This window comes from Malus domestica, chromosome 02 (assembly GCF_042453785.1).
Source record: "Malus domestica chromosome 02, GDT2T_hap1".
Taxonomy (NCBI): domain Eukaryota; kingdom Viridiplantae; phylum Streptophyta; class Magnoliopsida; order Rosales; family Rosaceae; genus Malus; species Malus domestica.
The window spans coordinates 19983191-20005502 of NC_091662.1; the positions used below are offsets into that span (position 1 = coordinate 19983191).

Genomic DNA, 22312 nt, shown 5'->3' on the forward strand with positions numbered 1-22312 from the left:
ATAAGGACAAAATAAAGGGTAAAGTGAATAGTATCAGGATTGACTTTTTAGTGTAAAAATATGGTTTTTCGTTAAAGTGAACAGTACCGGGAGATTTTCATTAAAGTTCCCAATAAACAAACAATAAATAAAAAATAAAAAAGTATATTGTTTATTGAGTGAGAGTAGAAGAAGAGTGGGGAGTGGTGAAATGAGAGAGGAGAAAGAAGAGAAAAAGTTGACGTGGAAGGTTGATTTGAGAGAGAAAATTATTAGAATATGTGAAAGAGGAGAGAGAGAGAGAGAGAAGGAGGTTAAGGACGATGGGGGTAGTGAGTTGGTGTGGGTGATGTGAAAGAGGGAGAGAAAGAAAGAGGTTGAACGATTGTGTGAGGGAGAGTATGTGAATGTGTGTGATGTGACGCGTGGTCCTGCGCGTCAGTATGTGTTGGTTTTTTTTTTTTTTTTTTGTTATTATGTAAAACTTTTGTCATTTTTCATTAAAATTTGAATCATTTTTATTAAAATTTAAGTCATTTTTATTAAATAAAGTTTGTAGATGGTTTTTGGTTAATTAAAAGTTTTGAGAAGTCATTTTCATAAAAGCTCCCATTTAAGAATGGGTACATTTTAAATTAAAAAATTGAAAAATTACATGAATGGGTACATATAAGATTAAAAAATTGGAAACCTTTTTATACAATTTCCAATGGTTGGGCTAAAAGCCAAATATTTTAGCCCGGAAAATTTAGCTTTTAGCCCAGAAACAACTTTTCTGCTCCAATTGTTCGAGCCTAAAATTTTAGCCCGAGATTATTAAAGAATGAACTTAGGCTATTTTTTTTGTTAAATTAATTTTTTTAAATAAATATGTAGACTATCGTAAATTAATTTTATGAACATTTTAATCTAAAAATATTTAAATTCCGATAAGTATTGAAAAATTTAAATTCCGATTTCTGGGCTAAATTTTGGGGGGAATCTGGCCTTGGTTTAGCATTTAGAATTTAGCCCAAATTTTCCCCTTGGGTTGGATTGGGTATGGGGGAAATTTTGGAGGGTAATTTGGCTTTTAACCCACTATTGGAGTTGGTCTTATAAAAAATTAAGGGGTACAAACTTATTCTAATTTTTTTTATTTTTTTATTTTGCAAATGTTTTGAATTAAAAATTATTTAGGAGTTTAATAAAGGTGTGAGTATTAAAATCCTAAATCAATTATTAATTTTTATTTTAAAAATTATGTAACTGACATGTAAATTCATTATTGCATTAATGCTAGGAACCTTGATCAAAATCTGAAAACTACTAAGGTTTCAATCAAAGAACATTAGTAACTAAGGACCATATACTAATTTTTCCTCTTTCAAATCCATTCAGTCTAATTAATGCTTTCTAATTTTTGCAGCTGAAGAGTTATCCAAATTGGGTTTAAAAAGAGGGAGGAGGATTATCTACCCTCCTATTATCATCCCCTTCCCTCCCCTCCTCTCACACATTGTTTTTTGTCTTATTATCTGTATAAAAAATTCAATATAAAATGTTGACGTGGCTTAACCGTGACGGTTCAAATAGGAGGGGATGGAAGGGTAGAGAGATAAGGAGGGTAGAGAATCCTACTCCTAAAAAGAGATGGAGTTTCAAGAGTTTGCAGAGCCTCCTCCTTGTTTAGTTCAAACTCTTCCGGAAGATTGCTTGAATCGCTACAACTATATTAGTTGTTCCTTGGTGTTTTCTTTTTCTTCTTCCATGTTACCCAAAAAAAAAAACCAACCAACAACAACAACTTACTCCTTTATCTGAAATTCCCTCCTCTATATGAAGCCATGTTTTACATACTTCCAGCATTTGGTGGGTTTTGGCTATATATAACATTTTGAAGTTTGATAGCTAGGGTTGTAGTTCATACAATTCAAAAGGAACCCATCTCCACTAGCTCATAAACGTTTTGGTTTACTAGTCTATAACTTATCTTTCTTTGGGTGACTATTCATTTCAGGTCTTTTTCACAATGAGAGGTTTTCTTTTCACCAATTCATCATGTGAGTACAACGCGGACGGAACCATAGACAAATAGACTTCTCGTACCAACCAAACCACATCATCGTCGAGATATTACCTTGAGCCTGAAAAGTCAGATATAATGGTTGGATTTCCCTTCCTATCTTTGTCAAATCCATTTTTTGAGTGTATTAGGTCTTAAATGTAGCAACTTAGAAATTACTAAGAGGGTTGAAATAAACTGCTTGCCCCCAAATTCCTCCAACGAACATGTACAATACAATGTTGATGATGTAAGAAACCTAATTGGACTAAACTAAATTGTATAAGAAAAAAAAATGCAGTTGGCAATTGTACAAACTGGTGGGAGTTGTAAACGTGTAAAATTGCTTCCTATAATCAAGGAAGGGGTGTGATATCCACACACCCCATTTTACTTCTCACACACCATTCTAATTTTCGACCGTCGGATCGGATGAATTGAAGAAGATCAACGGATATAAATTAATAAGGGTGTGTGAGAAGTAATTTGGGGTGTGTGGATAGCACACCCCTCAAGGAATATGTGATGATTTGATCAGGAACAGCTTGCAATCTGAAACTGCAAATAACTATAAAGAACCAATACTCCACGGTAGATGGAAGTTGGCAAATGTTATACTTCAATAAAAAAAGGACCCCCTACTCACAAATAACACATTCTGAAAACTCACCATTGGAACATACGGTCTTGAGCGAGTAGAAGAGTTCTTGTGTATGATTAACAACCACCATGGTTGCACCAGGTAAGTTTTTCTCATTACATTTGATCGTGACCTAGCAAAGCATGCTAATATGATTTGGGTTGTTCTTTCATTTGGTATCAAAGTCATGTTAGTAAGCCCTAGGTTCGATGAATTAATAAGAAATCCTAATTCTTTAAGCATGTATTAAATTCGTATGATGATTGCTGCAGTTTTTCTATAGCATGATTAATTGTTCTAATGCCATATGCTGTTGCCAAAGTTTTATTCATTGCAGGAAAATGAATATATGGTTTGGAGATTTGACCACTGTAAGCATTGCACTTTTGTCATTCTAGAATTGGTAGTCATGGTTGCTTCAGTTTCACAAACGATGATCAGTATCTAATTGAAATCTGGTATTTGATTGAAATCAGTGTCTTGATATCTATTTGATATTCATGTTGCAACCAATATGCATAAACTTGTAATAGGACCTTATAATTTTTCTCCGAAAAGAACTTTTCTTCGAATAACATACCATGATATCAAACGTATCCTCAACCTTGAGATTTATCACTACTAATATATGTAATATATGGCTGAGAACATACCTACATGTATGCTATCTGCCCCATTGTTTAAGACTTAGACAGGTACTCATTTTAAATTATGAACAAAGACTTGATTCATGCTGTAACTTGATTTATTATGCAATTAGCCTACCTGAGATTCATAAAGAGTATTGATCAGAAGTCATTTGAATTACCCAATAAATAAACCATGGGTTTATAGTCTTCGATTTTAACAATTCATGCCGATGCCCATGGTTATCACGAATGGTTTTTGCTCCGAATCATGATTGTTGGGTGCATTCTGAAATTGTTGGGTTTCAAGAACTTGGGGATTAATTACTCTTATATATACAAGAATGGTCTAGGCTTCTAGCATCTACTGTTACATGAAATTGTGGCTTTATTTCCAAATAGTCATGCAATCTCAAGTTATGGTTGTTTAACTGCCAATATATTATTTTATATACTTGGTCAGTTTCTTGCCATACATTTAACTTTCGGTTTGGAAAGTAAAGAATATTTGTGTATTTCTTGTTCAACTAACCCAGAATATACATGATTATGGATTTACGGTTTTTGAAATGATGTCTTTTTCCAGAAAGATTGACATCTAAGTGGTTGTCATCATAATTGTGGAACGATTGCATGTGTTGCTTTGTGTCCTTGCGAATTCCAAATACAATGCAGAAAACAATGGATGATTCACTGAACAGGGATTTGATTGATTTAATATTCCTGGAGAGTCATACATTGCTGGTTGGCCTTTATACAATTGCTTGTGATTATACTTGTTTGCATTAATGCTTTTATTTGTAAGTCTTATTTAGGAATGATGCTAACGTAAAACAACTAAGGCTACAACATCTGGAACAAATAATCATGTTATTTTAACCATTGGACAAATGTTTATTAAATCTTCACCAAAGTGGGATTTTATGAAAATTTTGGTCTGTGTGATGTTCTCTGTTTGGTAGCATATTGGATGGTGGAAGAGATTATATTGCTTGCTAGTGCCGAAACCATTCAGGAAGTAAGTGATGCCTTTATTAGATTATCTTCTTGATGTGGCTTTGATTATTAACTTCAGTTTGAACTCGATGTTGTGTGTGTATGTTAAAGCAAGGTAAAAAGGTTATTGGTACAAACTTTAATATATATATATATATTGTGTCAAGATTATTGAAACTAAAGTTTTATGCAAGATAACAACACTAATAATCTCTATACCTGAACAAATGTTTGAATAAATCTTCACCAAAGTGGGAATTATTAGGAAATTTTGTTCAAGGGATTCTTAATTGAATTTTGTGAGTGACAGTTTACTGCATGAGACCAATCTTTCAAAGGAGAGAAATAATGAATGGCTTGAACCGTGATACAGTGTATTGTATTTTATAAAAGTTTTAAGCCAACTTTGTTCCCTTGTCCAAAGACATGATTTGAGTTGTAACTTGAAATTTTGTGAAATAGCTATGCAAATAAGGATGCATGATTAAGATTGCATAACCGATATTTTATGTCTCTTGCCCAAAGGTGTTACATAAAATTGCATCTCATGGTTATTCACTGAATAACTAGTTCATTTGCATAAGGTAGAATTGAGGCTTTGTTGGAAGCATTAGGCAAACTCATTGGAGTTTGATAAAGGATCGAATATGATTGTATCATATTTTGATGTTGTTTCACGTGAAAGGAACGTATGAATGGTTTGAAATGTTTTCAGGGTATAACATTTTTAAGAGAATTAAGTTGACTATTTTCTTGTCCAAATACTTGAAATCTTGGTTGTTTTCTTAATTTTTTACATGGTTGTTATACAGTAAGGTTACATATCAAATAGTGGTTATTTATGTTTCTTGCCCAAAGGTGGAACATAAACATGCATGAACGATGGACATGAAAGATTTGCCTATGAAAGAAGAAGTGAGAAAATGGTTGATAATGATTGAACACATTGATACAAAATCAATGGTTACTGATCCACTCATGAAACCATTGCCTTTAGAGTGCTCAAAGAACATGTCACAAGTATGGGGCTCGAATCCTTGGAGTCTGCTGAAATGTGGGAGTAAGAAATGCGCGTTTACATATATATGTTTGTATGCATGTCATTTTGATTAAGTTATAGTTTCTATAATCTGTCAATTTATATGGAACCTATTGGATTGTATGCATAATTTAATCTTAGTGATTAATCATATTGCAAAACTTATGTCAGTACAATTTGATGTGAGCAATTGATAGGTTGAAATCCAGTAATTGAGTCGTGGTTGTCCAAAGACAATCAATAAAGAGAACTGGATCGATATATAGGAATGAAAGGATGATAAATCCGTTAAAGTTTAACATGACATCATACAGATTAGTTTTGAATGTTTGTAATTTCAGAGTGCATATGCCAATCAGCTGCATATGATTTTCTGGAGTTCAATGTTTGAACTGATCCTGGTAGATGTGAGGATGCTGGTAGCGTAAAGACTCAATGTGATCACTAAGGAATCGGTGTTGTAATCGGCATATTATTTCAATACAATGATTAGTTTACGTCCAAGTGGGAGAATGTAGAAACCTAATTGGACTAAACTAAATTGTATAAGAAAAAAAAATGCAGTTGCCAATTGTACAAACTGGTGGGAGTTGTAAACGTGTAAAACTGCTTCCTATAATCAAGGAATATGTGGTGATTGTGATAAGGAACAACTTGCAATCTAAAACTGCAAATAACTGTAAAGAACCAACACTCCGCGATAGATGGAAGTTGGCAAAGGTTATACTTATATAAAAAAGGACTCCCTGCTCACAAAGAACACATTCTGAAAACTAGGGTTCTATCACCATTAGAACATAAGGTCTTGAGCGAGTAGAAGAGTTCTTGTGTATGATTAACAACCATCATGGCTGCACCAGGTAAGTTTTTCTCATTACATTTGATCGTTACCTAGCAAAGCATGCTAATATGATTTGGGTTGTTCTTACAGATTAAACTTCGCACCCACCAGACAATTCATTTGCCAATATTTGGCAACCATATAGAGGGATATATAATTATGACCTCAACTATGAATACCAGAAAATAGCATTTACCCGAAGAAATTTTGCGTCTGTTGGGCAACGCTGGTCAACATTTAGGTTTTGCCAAAGGGTGTGCGCGATGAAACTTTCACAGGGTAAGATTATATTTGTCCAGCAAACATTTGGTGCTAAGAAAAAAATTAGCACATAATGTGTAAAGGTTTGTCAAAAATTAAACTCATTGGCTGTAAAGGTTTGTCCGACGACACATTTCGTCGGGTCAAGGGTATACAATTTTGAGCAAAGGTCCACAATGACCTATAAAAAAACCACCAACAAACATTTTGCTCGACAGTTTATATATTTGCGCTTGACGTCCCGCAAACCTATTCATTCCCTCCCTCCCTCTCCCCTTCCATTTTCCCTCTCCCATTGGCGAATTTAATTTGTGCAATATTAGCCTTAGAAATTGTAGTGTGAAATTTTTAAAATTTTATAATTGTTTATACAAAGTTAATTATGTTTAACTTCCTATAATAAATTCGAAACAACCTTAGACCTGTTTGAGAGTCTGTTGGATGTGAGTGTAGATGCAATATACGTCTCCGCGATATAACTGATTCTTGAATTGTCCAGTTTAGACAGTTTGGGAGTGCATTAGTATGTGTTTAGGGTTTGCAGTGAACGTAGCTAGGTTTCGATCATAAAAAATTCTGTCTATTTTCGCTCTATTTACGGCCATGCCATTGCTTTAATGAGTGGGCTTTGTGGAAGGTTTGGGTTCGAGCTAGGGTTTATTTTTTTATTTTTTTTTGGGTTTGGGCGGATGGGCTTTTGCCTGTTTGGGCTGTAGCTGGGTTTGTTTTGGTTGGTTTCGGTATGGGGTGAGGTGGATGCGGTGACTCACCCACAAGGGCTCACCTGCAGCCTGCAGAATGGCAGAGAGGAGGAGAGAGGGAAGAATCGTGAGTTGCAAAAGGGATGGGAGGAAAAACGGGAGGAGAAAGGGAGGGGTAGGATGAGCGAAGCAAGGGTAGGGGTGCCCGAAAGTTTGTTTTTTTTTTTTTTGTCGACAATGGGTGCGCAGGGAGACGGCAAGGCAGGAAGGGAGGGCTAGGGGTAGGGTTGCTTTCAGACTTTCGGTTCCATCTGGAAGCCATTTCCGCAAGCATTGATGGGGAAGGCATGGTTGTGTGCAGTTTGTGGGGCTGGCCGGTCAGGAAGGGGTTATTGAGGGAGGTATGGGAGAGTTTGATTTCTCTGTTTCCTCCCTTGATTCAACAGGTAATGCACTGTTTTCAGTTGGTGCGTCCTCTTGACTCAAATTTAAAAATGGTTTCTTGACTGTTTAGTTTGTTGAACAACACCCCTTCCTACTTTCTAAAGCTCATTTTCTTTAGTTTTCCTCAGACCGGCTCACTCCATTCTCTCTCTGTCTTTGTGATTCTGGGTTCCGTTCTGCCATTTTTGCTTCTGAAGAAACCTAATTGCAGGTTCTTTTCCATTTCCAAGCTTCTGTTATGCTTTTGTGCTGCTGTATTTTCTGTTGTTAATGAGGCTTGATTGAAATATGCATCATATTTTTGAAACTCTTTATCTCATAGGTTTTTTGAGTAATATTCTGGAAGTAAGGTTGAATACCAATTGGTGGTCTCTGTCTGAGATTTAATTCTTTTTAAACACTCCTCATAGGCCATTATGATTGATACTTTAATATGATAGGGGAAATGCAAATTAGTTCTCCTTTAGTTTATGTCTATTAAGTCACATTTGGAATTAACAATTACCATGCATCCGATTCTAGGACTTTATATTTACATGTAGGGAGTCGGGTTTTTTGATACAGAATGTAAGTGATCCCACTTCACGTACTCTGAAAATATCTAAGCTTGGTAATGACTTTGACGGGCATGTCTGATGTCTTCTCAAACATGAATAGCCTGTGGGGTTTAAGATTGATATCAATTCCAAATTGTGGAATTGATATCAAAGGCAGATTGTAAAACTGATATCAAAGCCAATGGTAAGTGTTTGGGGGCTTCTTGGTATGATAGTTATGTCTGTTCTGTGTTTGTTTTCTTTCCGTCTGTTCTTAGAGCGTACTCCTTATCCTTTGATGTGTAATTTGTGTTAGCTTAAATGAAAGGATTGTCTCTTCTAAAAAATGATGAATCCAACATGTTACTCTGTGGTCTTCTGATTGCTCTTCTATTCAATATCTTTTAAATCTCACGGTGTGTTCAAAGTTAGAACTAGTACGTTTGTTGCACATTCTTTGTCTGAAGATATTCTAAAGAGCCAGAATTCTATTATGGGGGGGGGGGTGAAGCAAAACATGTGATGAATTTGGATTTTGCAGTCTCTAGATGGTGTTTTCGTTAGGTTTTCTTGGGAGTCAACCCTCTCATCCTTCCCGAAGTGCTTCAATGAGTGTTGTTGATAATTGTGCTCTCTCAACGAACCAAAAAAATTTAGGGAAAAATCACAGCTTCCTTCTTAAATACTGCCCTTTTAACAATGCATGAATGCAGCTTACATGCTCAGAAAAATTTAGGAATGTTAACATTTAACCTGCACGAATTATTAACGCATAAAACTTTAATTTATGTATCTTCTTAGTCAGCTATCACTTTCGAATTTGATCTAGGAACACTGTCAAAATGGTTTTTGGCTGCGTTTTCTTTATTCATCTAACTTGCGCAAAATTTTATATATTTTCTTTTGTTAATTTGACTATTTACTGAAAATGTTTTCCAGCGTCTAGGGTTCAAAGTCTTTGATGAGTTAGTTAATCCTGTTAACCTTTTAGATCAATTAAAAGTGAGGTATACCTTTGTTGCCTCTCACTTCGTCTCTTTGTTCATGGTGCTATAATCTGCCTTCCCCCGCCCTTTCGTTCGTGAAATGTTTGAATGCAATCATCTTGGGAGTCTTAATATGATCGTTCTGTCACAGATTAAGCTCATGTCACAGTCTCAATAGATTTTATGGGTGGGCATGAGTGCTAGAGATTTTTGGTTTTAGCACCTTTTTATGTTCATTCGCACATCTCAATTCAATATTTTTTTTTAGATTATTTATCGCCTCAGATGGAAGAGTGGAATACAAAAAAGGTCATAATGAGAAATGAGACCTTCCCGTTATTAGCTGCTTGGATGGGAAGTGCCATGTTCTTTGTTCAAACGTAGGGGACGAAGTGAAAATTGATGTTTTGAAACTTACCCTTTGTTTGGTGCACTGGCATAGATTGAGTCTATTGGAGCATCACAGTTTTAGTTACTTTATTGAGTCCCTTTGTTTGCCCTTTGAATTCTTACTCTGAATCTCACTGATTTTTTGCAGTTTAGATCGGATTCTCATCACAGCATCGTAATCTACTCTTGCTACTGCCATTAATCTAGGGATTCTGAGGCATTTCATTTGAATCAAGACTTTGGTATGTCACCTGAACGTCAATGCGTTCTTTTCCCGTGCTTTCCGTTTGAGATAGCACGACTTTATGATTTTTTTTTATTGATTGTTTGGTTTTCTCGGCTTATATTATTCGTTTGCTTTCTGCTTTGTTTCTCATTCTTGGTTGTCTCTGTGATCCTCTGATTGTCCAGAGGTCGGATGGTTTCTTTTTTTTTTCTTCTTTTTTTTGGGTTTTAATTTTGTCTGTATGATTCTGTTATTGTTTGAAGGTCCCTTGCTATCTCTGTGATTCTGGCTTAACCCAGTGTTCTTAATTCTTTATCGAATGTTGTTAGGCATTTTATCTCTGTGATTATGTTATTGGTTGGTTGGTGTTTTCGTTAGGTTTTTCTAATAGTGAACTGTCTCATCCTCCCCGAAGTGCTTTAACATGTGCTGTTGATAACTGCGCTCTCTCAACGAACCAGAATTTTTTTTAGAAAACTCATAACTTCCATACTTCAAGAAAATGAGTGGCCTTTTAACAATGCATGAATGTAGCTTAGATGTTTAGAAAAATTCATGGATATTTACATTCAAATCGCAAGTATCATTAACTCATAAAAAATTAAGTTATGTATTTTCTTTATCTGCTATCACATCAAATTTTGATCTAAAACACTGTCGAAATGCTTTTTGGTTGCGTTTTCTTTAATCATTATCTAACTTTCGCAAACTCTTATATATTTTCTTTTTTAATTTGAGTTTTAAAGATTTTTGACAGTGTTATTCTTCAACCTAGAAGCGAAAAGATTTTTCTACAAAACATAAATATTGACGCTATTTTTAATTTCTGATTCAGGGTAAATAAAATGGTGAAAGAGATTGATTGAAGAGAACAACAAATTCTAGGAGGAGTTTTGGTAAAAAATTTAAGGGAACTTGTTAAGGCTCAAAACGATGAACGAAATCAAGGGACAGCATTGAGATATTCAAACACTGCCTCGGGACCCGGTACAAAGAGAGCAATGAGAATAGAAAAAACAAGGATGGGTTTGCGTGTTCATTGCAGGTTCTTATTCTTTTATTTAGTTCACAATTCATGCTTTTAAAGATAAGAAGTGCAATGCTCTCTCAGATGTTAGTTTTGGGAGGCAAAGTTTTAAGCTTTCTGCATTAAACATCCTATTTTCGGGACGAAATTTGGTGTTTTAAGATGTCATGAACAAATTGTTGCTGGTTGGGTTTTGTGTTATTGTGAATTTACTTGAGATCCTCACTTGATATCCCATTTATGCTTCCTATGCTTCCTTCTGCATAAGGGCCAAACCTGGACATTCATTTTGAGTAGACTCATGCACTTCCTCTACTTTATAGCAAGCTGTGCTGCTGGATTTAAGTTAATTTCTGTAACTTTTTTGTTAATTGTTAAACTGGCTTCTAATTATATATTTTTGCCTTTTATGTTTACTAAGAAATTGATGAAATTAGAATGGAAAGCTATTTATTTGGTCAAAATAGTTGAAAATTCACATTTGCTTAATGATATTTTATTGGTGGAGGTTGAATTTGGTACTTTTTCTTGGGATGCAAAATCTGTGTTGTAATATTAACCGGATATACTCATACTGAATATGTTCATACTTTGATTCTACCTGTTTATTGGGCAATAATCTTCTCCTAAACTAACAATCTGACTATTTGCTGAGTTAGAATTAGTCAAATAGGTTCTTAATCAACTGATTGGCTTAATAGGGTTTTGGTGGCATTTTTTATGAAGGTAATTTTTTGGTGGGTTTTGTGTTTACTGTAGTGAATATTGGGTGATTATGTTAGTGGTATTTGTATTTGGGTTTGGGCTTGATGGGGTTTCTTCTTGATGATTGGTTGTTGGTTATGAACTTAGATTCTTGGGATTTTTTATATTTATTTTGTTAATTAAATGGGATTTTGTGTAATGTACTACTAAGATCGGTGCTTTGCTTTTGGGCGGTGAGAAAATGGGAGGAAAAGAAGCTGTTTTCATTGTTGGTGCTTTGTTTTTGGGCAGTGAGAAAATGGGAGGAAAAGAGGCTTTTTCATTGTTGTGTTCTTTGACATTAGAAGAGATAAAGATGAAAGAAGAGGCAAAAGAACGTAGGAGAAGAATAAGAAAATGCAGTTGAGTTTTTTTTTTTTTTTTTTCCAACTCATTCAGTTTCCAATATTTTATTACTTCCTGTTTGGCAAAATTCATTCCAATCGTATGTTTCACCACCACTACGTTCTTTTCTTTTACTTTTCCATTGGTTCGTGTCATGTTTGTTTATTTTTTATCAATCAATCTGTTTGGTGGAATTCAAATATTCAATTATTTTTCCTTTCCCCTTTGATGCTGGAGTGTTGATTGGAGGAGTTTAGTGGGAAGAGTTCCCAAGCTCATTCTGCAGATTAAAGGATTGACAGACGCTACCTGCAGAAAAAGTTAATTGAATCGCTCACTGTTTGTTTAATCTTTTGCTCCCTTTTTCGTTTGTTTGATCTCTTGCTCCCTTTTTCGTTTTAATTTCTTTCTATTTTGGTTGTAACAATTCAGTCAATCAAATCTTTGAATTCATTTAAAATTATTCGTGTCATTTAAAATGTTCTACAAAGATGTCCATAATTGTTTTAACTTTTTTAGTTTTTATTAGGCACTTATATGGTTATGCCTATGTTCTCTACCTCCTCCGCTGACTCTTTTTTCTTTTTCTTATTCTTCTCTTTGTGTAACTTCCAAATATGGTGGAATTGGTGGAGCTTCCCACTCGCTTAGGCATCTTTCCGTTCTGAAACAAGGTCCTTCTACCCTGCGCCATCTTCGAATTCACTGCACTTCACCCGGCAGGTACCTTTGAGCCTTAAAATTTGTCTTTTGATTGATTGTTTTTTCTGTTTGAATTCTGAGAAAACTTTGTATGTACTTTAATCAGTAGCTGTTTTAGCTCAGCACAAACTTTATAGCTCTGCAATTACTCTGCTTGCTTGGAAATTAGGTTCCTTTTTATGCTCTTTGTTGCCCAAACTGTGTTTACTTTTAGGGTTTAGGGTTTAGGGTTTAGGGTGCCAACTTTCCTTTTCCCCTTTTTTTTTAGGTAATTGATCGTTATGCGGTTTGTAAGTTGGATTTTTCTAACTGGTGGATTATCGAATTGATAAAATTGGAGAATTTGATCAATGTAGTGTCAAAGTGGTGGAGCATGAGTTATGGCAGCAGGAAGAGAAAGGGTTAATTGGTATTCTTTCCGTTCAAGATGCCGCAGAGGCAGCAACAGTGGACTCTGTGTTGTCTCAATGTGATTTCTGCTTATTTCTCCATTTTTTACGGATGTGTGGATGACTATGATTTAGTAAAAGTGAAATCTAAGAGGTTTGTTGTTGTTATTGTTGGGAATTTGCCTAATTTTAGGAATGGGAAGTGATTCTGGTGAACAAAGCTCTAGAGTTCAAGTTTGTACATCTGATTCTCACAGGCTAGATTGATGGAGAAAATCAGCAGGAACTTATTCACTGTCATACAAGGTATACTTGAATCAAAATCTATTTTGTTATGCATTGGATTGTGTTTCTGTTTTATGGCGCCCTAACTTAACTTATAGATAACATAGTGGTCCATCTAATCATGTCATGTGCTGTGACTATTTTTATTTCAATCAGTTTAAGTGCCCTTTTAACCGTTGAATAAGTCATGCTTAGTTGAATGTATATAAAAGCCAAGCTGCTTATCTTATCAACCTCATTCACTTATGTGCCCCTCTATTCATTCATGATTGTGTTGAATTTATTCAGGTTAAATACGTCTAATTCATGCAGTTACGCCTGAAATAGTTGCTTTCTGCCGCAACGCGCGGGCTTATTTTCTATATTATCTATTCTAAAGTTGAGGAGGGATTTGACTGAAACTCAGCTACAGTCAAATTGTTGACACTCGGTTTTGCTTTATTTACACCATTGCCATCATATATGTGGCTGGGTTGGAGGGTAATTATCAAAACTTAGGAGGGTAATTTTGTCTCTGATCAGATTTCGAAATATGTACGGTTTTGCCAGTCTATTCTAAAATGGCCCCTCGACTCTGCATTATTTACATATCTGTCATTGTGTGTGCGGCTGTGCTTCGGCCAAAACTGACGGATTGTGCTGAGAGAGATATGGGAAGATTTGTGGAGGGCTTTCAGGGATTTCCATACAGAGGAAGATGACACAAAGACAGGGATTTCAGCGATTTGCAAATCCTTCCCCTTCACACAGAAACTCTGCAAATCAGTCTTCCTTTCTTTTCTAACCCATCGCCGTTTCATTTCATCTTCGTTCTGGAGCCCTCCCTGTTTTCCACATCTCCTCTCGCACTACCTAAAGCCAAAACCAAACCCAGCTATGCATGAATCAAATCGCAGGTCTCCGACAACCACAAAGGTAAAAACGCTGAAAAAAATATTCCCCTCTGTCCTGTCATTCTCATTTTCAGCAGATATGCAGACGGTTCCTTGTCTAATGCCTTTGTGGGTTTTCAGTGGTGCAGATCTCGATTGACAAGGATGAACATAAATGGATATAACAACACTGAGACCAAATATGAGTGGAGAAGCTGAACCCTTTAGAATAAACGGAAGAAAAAAAAAATAGCAGTGGATAAAGTCTCTGCACCAATAGTGACTTGAATTAGATGAATTTTCGAGTCTTTGCATCCGTGAATAAAGTCTCTGATCTCTGTGTGATCTCATTCACGGATCCCTAGATCTTGAATTTGTCTAATATGCTCATGGATGTGCTCTGTTTGTTTTCATGTACAAATTGGTGAATGTTGAACAGAATGCCTGCATGTTGGATCTGTGATTTGGGCTTGAACAAAAGTACCTTTGTGCTGCCTGGATCCTCCACCCCCAATCTAATAGAATGAAAGGTTAGCAATAGCCTTTTTTTTTACTTACTTTCAAAATTATTTTATAAGTAATTTTTTTATCTGTGAATCGCTTGATTCATTGCTGTAATTTTATATATTACATGATCGCAAGGCTCTTGATATCATTAATTGTTGGTTTTGGTACTTGGCAATGGAAACCCCATCAGATTTTGTTTGCATTGATTTGGGTATTTTTACCAATGTTTTAAAAGGCTTGCCTCAGGGCGCGCCTAGGCGCCCTGTGAGGTTGGGCTTGAGGGTTGCCGTCTCTGTTTTGAGGGAGTGGGCGGAAGGCAGCAGAAGGCGTCGCCGAAGCCGCCTAGGCGCGCCTTAGGAGTTTTTTTTATTTTTTTATTTTTGTACTCCCAAACCCAAATTTTGGGTAAGGTTTTAACTGTCTCATACCTCTTCCTTGCACTATATCATCTCTCTGCCTTTTTTTCTGATTTTTATTTTTTTATATAATGGATGTGTGTTGTCTGCGTGCATTGTTATTTGTTATATGTGTCTGCTCAAGGTGATTATTGATTAATAATCTTCTTCTTTTTTTAATATAATATATGTGTACGCTCAATGTATATATTAAAAAATTTAGATCCCGTGAGGCGAATCCCTCGGACGCCTCGCCCACGCCTCACGCTTTTAATACATTGATTTTTACAGAACAAATGTTTATTTTTGGTTGTATTTAGATCAGAATTATTAATTTATTTATAACATTCAAATTTTCCGAGATTTCAATCTATATTTGGTGGTTTTGTGATTCATGGTTGTATTTCGATTTTTGGATTGTAGGTATGTAAATCCTAAGTTTAGCAATCAGTACAATATAGATTAGGCATTGAAACAAATAAAACTAGAGTCATGTTTTTTTACATACTGTTGCCTGTATTTTTTGGTTCTTTTGAGAAGTGCACAGAAAATGCAGTATTTAACGAAAAGACATATGAATATGATACATGTATAACAAAGGTGTGCATAATGGATAGTATAGACATTGCATAGCTTTAAAATGTGTTTGCACTTTCATGGTGTAGTTAGATTTCTGTTCCGTATTAATTTCGTATTTCGTATTTCATATCATATTATGCTTAAAGAATGTTGTGTTAATTAAAATAGGAGAAAACATTTAGAGCTCTAGCGGTTCTGATGATGGTGTTCTGGATGTTCCAGTGGATGTTGAGGAGTTTTAAGTAAAAGAAAAGCCTTATGTGGAAGAGTTAGAATATAATTGCTATATATGGAAGAGTTGGAATATAATTACTAGGACAGAATTACAAACAATTTTGTAGTACACCTGGAAGACGAGTTTTCATTCCTTTTTGGCTGTTCGTTATTGGTAATAAATTTTAACTACTATTTTTTCCCTCGCCCAATATATTATGTTCAGTTCTGGCATTCCCCTCAAAACATCGTTTATGTATCATTTTTCTCTTTTTTCTGTGTTCAGCTCACAAACCCTACGTAAGTATTGGAGATTACGATACAGTCAGAGAATCACAGCCTGCATCGCTTGCTTCCTCAGGTGCGTACTTCCATTTTGAGAGTAAAATCAAAACTCTTATTTGCTTTCACAATGTAATAGTTATCACTAACTTTTCTTTTTTCTGTCTTATTGTATTTCCCATGTAGAGACCTAGAACTAGAAGGACAGTAAAATGCTTGAATAATGGAACAGAATTGAGATTATGCCCGAGATATTTGGTCATCTTTCTGCTTTACCAAAGCCAAATCACAATTTGTCTTAACACAGAAAGATGCTCTGTTAATCCAGGGATATGGCACCCCCATTGTTTTTTGGATTAGATTTCGTGCATTATTGAAAAAGTGCTTATGTATGTTGTCTGCAGATGTTACAGTAACAACTGCAAATACAAGTTGAGATGAAGATCATATTCCTTTTGTTAAGCAGCTGGAGTTCATTATCGTCTGCAGTAATCTTCAACTCAAGTTGTATGAAAATGCTTGGGTGCTTTTAAAGTGTTGACAATAGAATCCTTTCCTTCTTTTAACTTAATTAATCTAATTTTCTTTCTATTAAATGATGGAGTAGCCGATCCTAGCCCAATTGAAACTCAAGAAGAGATTGAAATTGGGGAATGCTCACTGAGGCTGGTAAGGAATTGAAATTGGAAATTAGGAAGTGACAACTTTTGTTTGATCTGAGTGCAGAGTCATTGATGGAACTTTTGTTGCAGTATATAATTATAAGATCAAGTGCTCATTGAGGCTTTATTTTTACTGTAGGTAAGTCAAAGAAAGCTAAGAAATAGCAAGGGAAGGATGGTAATTCATTTGAAACTCGAGAAGAGATTGAAATTGGTGAAATGCTCACTGAGGCTGGTAAGGAATTGAAATTGGAAATTGTGAAGCGACAGCTTTTGTTTGATCCGAGTGTTGAGTCATTGGATTGCAAGTGCTCATTGAGGCTTTCTTTTTACTGTAGGTAAGTCAAAGAATGCTAGGACAAAGAAAAAGAAGGATGGTAATTCATTAGAGTTTGTAAGAGTTACTTTTCACTAACAGATTGTCTCGCATGACCTCTTTTTATACTTATGCTACAAGATTCAGGACTCAATTTTAGATATATGTGCAAGTGCATTTCAGCCACATCACCATCGTTCTCAAATTCATATGAAAAACTCATGCAAATTGGACAATGCAAATTCAAAGACTTATTTTACCACGTGGATTCAACTGTTTTGATTGGTTTATGAATTATTTAGATATGGGTGTGCTGAACTGTGGTTACGATTTCAAAACCCGCAGCGGAGAGCGGGTATTTTTGCTAGTATATATCTATATCTAATTAAATAGGGTTGGGAATATAGTTTTAAATGGAAATGGATCCTCTCCTCCTAATCCACCAAGTCTAGGGATTCGGGCCATTGAAATTTGATCACATGGCTACAAACAAGGGTTCATTTTAAAAGTTATAATAACTTTAGCCGTTGGATCAAATTTCAATGGCCCGGATCTTCGGACTTGATGGATTAGGAAGAAAGGTTCCAGAGATGATCTCTTTCCGTTTTAAATAAGTACGGGTAAGTGTAAATAGAGTTGTCAACCCCACCCCTGAACACTTATTTTGTTTCTTATTGTAAATAGGGTTATAAATCGATTTTTATACGTAAGTAAATAATTTGGCATATCATACATATATTTAAAAAATTTGCATGTTTTATACGCTTTTAAAATCTACAACATCGTGAGCACCTTTGCTAGTATCCTTCAATTACATATTTCTCACATATTGAACAACCAATGAGAGACTTCACACAAATAAATACACCATTCCAATGGAATCAAACTTAGACGGCTCATCCGATATAAATGCATTCGTATTATCTTGCAATACTGCTAAAAAAAAACAACAAAAATTAACATGGACTCCTTGCTTTATATCTTTATCTTTGCTAGGTAAGCAAATCACATTTTATAAAATCTCAAGACTTATAATACATATCTCCAAAATAATTACTACGATAGTTAAAATCATTAGTAATATCTAGAAAATTTATCAAAAGTCTTGTTTTAATCCATTCAACGGCCTCAATTGCACAGGATAATGTTACAAAATCGAGTCCAAACAATAGTCTATTATAAAATAATTAATTAAAGAAAATCTTTCTTCCCAAGGGGAGATTCCAGCATACTACCAGGAACCCCCTCTTCTTATATCTCTGATATGTGACAAGGATATATTCTCTGAGACGAGAGTTTTCAGTGTATCATGAATACAATCTAATATACCAAATGTCATATTATAAGTGGGTTGAAGTTTTTAACCTACCCAAGCACTTGTACCAAAAAAACCTATGCCCATAAAACCGGTTATTAGTAGTTTTAATCAATTATAAGTAGAAAGTCGTTTAATTTTCATCAATAGTGAGTTCGAACTGAATGTATCATTGTATTAAAAAAAGACACACAATTGCTTCTTCCCCTTTTCCCTTGAACTAATCCTATTGCTAACGTTCGGTTACATTTTTTATTTGATTTTATGTAGTGTTTGTTTTATTTTGTAACTCTGGACCCAAAGTCTTATCATCAACCGAAATTCTTCCGTGTGCTTGCGGTGTCCTGCTGCACGGGACTGATCTGGTCCTCTGCAATCCCAAAATCACAGATTTATATGAGTAATTTCAACACTCTTCAAAACATTTTAAAAAATCTACATAATGCTTTTAAAATTGGGCGTCTATCAGGTCACTAACTTTAAGTGATAACGTTACTAACATCAAGTAATGAAGCTGGTTTTCATCGACACATCATCTATTAAATTGGACGTTTCTTAGGTTAGTAACTTTAAGCGATAACATCACTAGCACCAAAGTGATGACGTGAAGCTGATTTTCATTGAAACGTCTGTGAATCCCAAATAGATACTTTTTAGCCATGTTAACCCTAACTTTGATTGGCCAAAAAGAGCTCCATTGTAAACTTCGACACCAAGTTCACACCTTCACGGATGCAAAGCAAAACCTTGTGATTTTTGTGAGTGTTTATTCGAATTTAAGCATGCGTGAGACCTTTACGCGATAAACCACATTAACCACATTAATGGTGGTGGAAAATGGGGCTGAGTGCTGCAAAACTCAACCATAAATGAATACATAAGATAATAAGATACTAGGCCCTTTAAGGGAAGGGATCCCCATTTTTTTCGAAAAATAGATTAGTTACGAGACTCCTCCACATCGAACTTCAAATATTCGAACAGTCTATTTGGGGATTAGTTGTGAGACCCCTCCACATCGAACTTCAACGATTCGAACAGTCTATTTTGTAAGTCTCGATTTATAGGTCATCCTTGCAAAAATTAAATTCAATCCGAAGCTCTTTGCCTATTTAATTATCATGATAAAATTTCAATGTTTCTTAGAGAACAAAATGTTCGTCAATTTCTTAAAGCCTCCAAAGATTCTAGTTCGGCCATGATCCGAGAATACTCGTCGTCAAGTTCTTTTATTGCACTTCTAAGGTGTGTCGCCTGCACAAAATAGCAAAATAGAGCCCTTTGTGACAGAAAACTTTGTTCTCCCACCAGCAGTAAGCTATATTATACGTGTAGTGACAGTACAAATGACCAACTAGAAACATTCAAGGAGAGAGAGAGAGAGAGAGAGACAGAGAGAGGCATATGTGTATGTGTGTGTGGAAGTAAAGATAGCGGGAATTTATATAAATTTAAAATAGCTACTCAAAATTACATTGATAGCCAACACCGCCAGCAAAAAGTATAATTCCAGAAATTAACTGTATAAGAAGGTTTTGTGATACACATAATCCTGCAGTGTATGCATTCATTTCTCTGCATGTGTGCCTGTATGAATATTCTTGTACTGGTCCAAAACTCAAATGTAGAGTGTAGAAGAGACAGCGGTATCATCCACCGGAGACTGCCCTTTGGTCATTATAGCTCCCAGCTTTCCAAAACTGCCGACAAAGCGGGGCCGGACAGAAAGGCGATGTAGAAGAGACAGCGGTATCATCCACCGGAGACTGCCCTTGGTCTAATATACGAGAGCTACTATGACCGGTACTTAAAGCATTTGAGCTTCTATTTTCTTCAGATTCTCGAATTGCTTGTGGCTTTTCGATAGTTTTTGCTTCGCTATTCGAGCATTAGACTTGCCATTCTGCTGCAATTGTATTCCAATGAGACCTGGCTCCAACTTAACAGGTTTTCACATCCAGCTCCTCTCCAACTTCATTATCACTAGATAAATCCACAACATCTATAACTGGCATCATGCACGCTAACAAAAATTAAACATGCATCCACACAGTAAGAATTTTGAAGAAATAGCAAAAAATGCACCATAACATCCACAAGAAAGCAAGATATAAAAGATCAAAGACAAACCATTGACAATCAACGAACCGACTACCGACGATTATCAAATGGCGATGAACAGATCATCAAATTCGCAGTTATCGACGGCAATGTCGCTGCTCATATCAAAGAGGACAATGTTGATCGATGATGTCGAAGGAGGTGATTGAAGAGGGGGAATGAGACGCTCTGGGTTAGATTAGATTTTTTCTTAAACCCAGTGGCCAAAATGGCACTTGCAGATGAAATTTGCAGAGAGATAGAGGATGAATATTTTGAAAGAGAGAGGCAGAGGAGGATGAAGATGGGATCAAACTATGGCTAGGGTTTTGTTAATTTTAGATTTTTTTTTTTTTTTTTTTTTTTGCAAATTATAGATTTGTTAAATTAGATATTAGATTCAGAGATGAGAGGATTTGAAGGTACGACGTGGTGTAAGGACAACATTCCTCTCCACCACTGTGGTAAGAGTAGCCGAAATTGAAGGAAAGATGAAAGAAAATCGGTTACAGTGGTTTGGGCATGTGAAACGAAGACATACAGACGCTCTGGTTAGAAGATGCGACTACGAGACAGAGGTTCGGTGCCAAAGGGGTAGAGGAAGACCTAGGAAGACTTTATAAGAGACTCTAAGAAAAAGCACTTCAATCTCACAGAAAACGTGGCACAAAATCGAATGCAATGACATTCTAGGATTCTTAAAGCCGACCCCAATTAGTGGGAAAAGGTTTTGTTGTTGTTATATTAAGAAGGAAATACTAATGAAAACCCTAATATGTTGTAAATAGAGGTGTGAACACCCATTGTAATAAACAATTAAGTATGACCACACATTTACAACATTGTCAAAGAGAATAGATTTGGTAGATTTGGTAGGTTTGTTCAACATTTTGCCTATAAAAGATTGAAGAACAAAAGAAAGAAGAGAAGTGAGAAACATACATAGAAAAGGGAAAGAGAAAGAAAGAAGAGGTATGCAAGAGAAAATAGCAGTGAGTCAAGCTAGAGAGAAGAGAGAAAATAGTGAGAATTATTTTGTACTCCTATTTTCAGATAATGAAAGAAAGTACTACTGCTGCTCCGAGAACGGAAGCAAACATGCCGAACCTCGTTGATATTGTGTCTTATTTACTTTATATTTCATTGCACACATATCCTCGATTTCATAACTTGTTATCAACCCGAGAAGCTCTCTTTTTGGTGGAAATCACAACGTTATAAATCCAGTGAAGCACTACCTACCTTTTACCTCTATCGGCAAAGTTAAAAAAAATCATTTTACTTTACCTTCATAGTTTTGTACGACTGATTTTCTTAAAGCAAATATACATCTGATTATATAACTATTATTATTATTGGTAGAAAATCTGACAGCTATGTAAACCGTCTATGAACTTCAACTTCTTGACCTCATATTGAAATACTTCATTTTTTTTAATGTTATTCATCCGCCCAGTACCTATATAACATATCCAAATTTTAGAAACATCCAACAGTGAGATCGTCGCAGATGTTTGAAACACCAACCCAATTTCCAATTCCGCAGGAAACTGGACAACCATATTATGAGTGCCAAAACTCCATTTTCAGTAGCTCAGATCGAAACAGTTTCTTCACAAAAGTTGTTCGTTATCCTCTTATCCATTTCATACTAAAATTTAAGCCAGATCCAATAGTTTGATCTTTCTATAATTCTCAGACACTATCCGTCCTACATTATCACTGTTAGAAAGGAGAAAGGGAGTATAGTAAGTTAATATTTACTTCTTCCTTGGTATTATTAACTTTGTTATTAATGTGATTGGTGCAGTATAATCACCCATCATATAATCTATATATATTATAAAATGAATGGTACCAATTGACCATC

The 22312-nt window shown here is 35.4% G+C and overlaps 2 long non-coding RNA genes across 10 annotated transcripts; both read left to right on the forward strand.

Moving 5' to 3' along the window:
- The first annotated feature begins 7203 nt into the window (after positions 1–7203).
- On the forward strand, positions 7204–9728 carry LOC139193589 (uncharacterized). Its single transcript, XR_011577901.1, has 3 exons — positions 7204–7573; positions 7700–7782; positions 9632–9728. It is a non-coding gene; the product is annotated as an uncharacterized lncRNA (long non-coding RNA).
- A 3663-nt stretch (positions 9729–13391) lies between these two features.
- Positions 13392–17213, forward strand: LOC139193585 (uncharacterized). 9 transcript variants are annotated; one of them, XR_011577897.1, is made up of 7 exons: positions 13399–14116; positions 14215–14603; positions 16054–16128; positions 16236–16556; positions 16657–16718; positions 16851–16946; positions 17050–17213. It is a non-coding gene; the product is annotated as an uncharacterized lncRNA (long non-coding RNA). The 9 variants fall into 9 exon arrangements; XR_011577894.1 differs by having other exon boundaries at positions 13408–14116; positions 14215–14399; positions 14513–14603; positions 16236–16718; XR_011577896.1 differs by having other exon boundaries at positions 13392–14116; positions 16657–16946.
- The last annotated feature ends 5099 nt before the right edge of the window (positions 17214–22312 follow it).